Consider the following 2,836-nt stretch of genomic DNA (forward strand, 5'->3'; position numbering starts at 1 on the left):
CCTGCACAGCACACTCAACTGACTGGTGGAAGAATAAAAGGTAATGGCGAGGACGGGGGCTGAGGAGCACATGACTGGTGTGCAGAACGATTTTAAACCACAAGCCCAGCCGAGGCTATCACATCGGCGGAAGAATGTGGGTTCCTGCCTGTCTTAACAATCAAATCCGTATCCCCACTCGTATCATTTATGATGTATGCATCTCATATGGGGATAACGTATACATCCGCAACAGGCATATAGGGCCTACGGGTAGAAAACGCGGTATGTAATGTCAGTGGGGAAGCAATTGCACAATCATCAGGCAGCTTACACGCTATATATAAATCTATGTTAAGCAACAGGGTCAACTCGAGGAAAAGAGAAATGCCGTCAGGGCAATGTCGTGACGTGCCCACTTAATTCCTGACAAGAATGTCACAGCAGGGGCATTTAATTTACTTGGCAACAGGACGAAGGGGATTGGTGGATGCCAAGTCGACCGCCCTACCCAAAGCGCAAGTTGCAGTCAGAATTGTCTCTACCATACCATTGTAACATCGAGTTTGGAGTTCATCCTCATCTCGTAGATTCGCCAGAACGCAAAGATTCTCGTAATCAAGTGCTCCTGTGAGGTATGCGCTTGACGAGAGATTTCCAGCAGTCTGGAGGACTCTCACCTCCTCCTTAACAAACAATTAAATCACGCATGAACACACACATTTACCATTTACATCTGAATGTCCGTCATGCTCCAAACCGTCACACAGAGGCGATAATAGATGCACTGGCCAGGGTGAATGGGTGTCTGCTATGTCGAATCAAATCCTTTTTCAACGGTTTGTATTAAGAATCCAATGCCTGCATCGTGGCACTGTAAATACAGCAAATTGTGGTTTTTTTGCTGGGTTTTCGGAGATCAATTAGTCCATAGCTGAACCAAACGGACAAAAAACACTAAGCACTAAAGGCTCAACTATACGGTTCTACGACCCTGTGCGTAATTGTGTCAACAGCCGTGTAGTTTGTAAGCGCCTCTGAAAATGAGTTGTTGGTTTATGTTATTAAATGGGGGACCGATTAACACACCCACGGGAAGACTCGGAGCCTCTTAAATAGCTCGCTCCGCAATAAGGCATTCCAATCACAGACTGACACAGACAGGGCTGCGAAAAGAGGCTTCATTTCTCAGTCCATAGACTAACCATGAATTATACCAAAATGTCAACACTGTAACTGAACGTCCTTGCAAAACAAATAGCGTTTAATTTCCGCCAACAACATCCGCATCTTAATGTTTTCCATAAGATACATTTTCTTCAGTTTAGGGGCTTAACGCATGGGGAAGGAGAGGACACGATCTTGGTGGAAACATGCTTCTCAGAGCTCTCCGGTTATCTGTGGCAAGAAGACAAATGCCTTCTCCACCAGCAGAAATGCGCTGGATTCCACGGCTGATCCTCGCCCATCTCTCACTCTGCCTTAAATGATTCAGGATGTCAGCCTCCAGAAAATCCGCGTTTCCTCCTCCAACAGACTATTCCAGTTGCACCGTTGGTGTGTTCATTTAATTAAAGACAGTAGTTTGAACACAGATAACGCGGTGTTCCGTGTGTGCTACATTAAATGACCAGATCACCAAAGAGAACAACTGCGACACTTACACAAAAATACTGCAAAAATGTAGCCTCAGTTGCTATGCAAATACATTGCAACAATCTCCCGAAATAAATGACGGGTGGATAGCCTAATAGCTCGAACACCAACCGCCCGCTTGCTCGTGTGAGTAGGCTCACATTCCAGGCTCTCAGCGTGAACATGAGGGACGAAGTAGTCTGCGTAAAACCTCGGAGAATAGATCTAAATTTCTACAGATTTCAGCGCAAACGAAGTGGAAAACATAGCCAGCAATTTCTATCACTAGCGACTAACGCTTTTGGTGCAACAAATGACTTCGCCGCCACCAGCACTCCATACTATTTTGCCTTTTTACGCGCCCATAATTTGTTACAGAAATGTAAAACGTTACCCTTACATTTACCTCTCGAAGCCAACTAAAAGCCAATTGAGAGAATCAAACACCAACGCTAGATAAGACTCGGGAAAGGCGAGAAAACAACGGATTCCCAAAGTAGTAGTCGGCAAGAGAAGCGAACAGCATTTGGTACCAGCAAATAAATGAATCCAATCACTCCTTTTGAAGTTGTTGCGGGTGTACCCATGTCGATCGATCGACTTAACTTACCAGTTCAAGTGATCTTTGGGTTAGATATCCATTCCATGTTTAAATTCCAAAACTTGCAGACATATCCACTCCCGAGTGAGGCTGTATGGGTTAGTTCAGTACGGAGGTTTCTCCCGGTGTGTGTGCGAGAGAGAGAGCCTGGTGTGGAATGCAGCGCTGGCGTCCGACGTGAGACCCAGCCTCGATCTGAGTTTTGCAGGGGCTGCGCTGGAACGATGCGTTACCTCAAATCACCAATAGAGGGCGACAGTGCGTCGACTCACTTTGAGAAACGCCGACAACTGCATGCATTTTTTTTGCACTCTGACTCTGACCTAATTGCTTTGAACATATTACCCTCATGCACAGAATTGTGCTTATTAAATGGCTACACGTTGCTTGAAGACTTTATTGCATGTCATATATCCCGTGGCCATGCTCGTGTTGTTGATTCATGCAGTCAAAGGGGTGACGTGACACCTCCATCCAAGAGGATTAACTCCCTTTGACAGAATGGAGGCATCCGCATTAAAGTGTCCATATGCTCCTAGGGGCTCCCCTTTGGGTGGGTGCACGCGGACATGGAGGATTGTGTGAAGAAGTGTTGAGCTGCCTGACACTCACCAATCTCAC

General features: G+C 46.1%; 1 protein-coding gene across 2 annotated transcripts in view; it reads right to left on the reverse strand.

The window, feature by feature from the left end:
• plxna1b (plexin A1b) overlaps positions 1-2,365 on the reverse strand; it is a 367,657-nt gene extending 365,292 nt beyond the window's left edge. For both annotated transcript variants that reach the window (XM_063215125.1, XM_063215124.1), the window contains exon 1: positions 2,225-2,365. The gene's annotated coding sequence lies outside the window, so the exon portion shown is untranslated. The remainder of the gene's footprint in view (positions 1-2,224) is intronic.
• Between the last annotated feature and the right edge of the window lie 471 nt (positions 2,366-2,836).

The sequence above is a fragment of the Engraulis encrasicolus genome, chromosome 14 (genome assembly GCF_034702125.1).
Source record: "Engraulis encrasicolus isolate BLACKSEA-1 chromosome 14, IST_EnEncr_1.0, whole genome shotgun sequence".
Classification (NCBI taxonomy): Eukaryota; Metazoa; Chordata; class Actinopteri; order Clupeiformes; family Engraulidae; genus Engraulis; species Engraulis encrasicolus.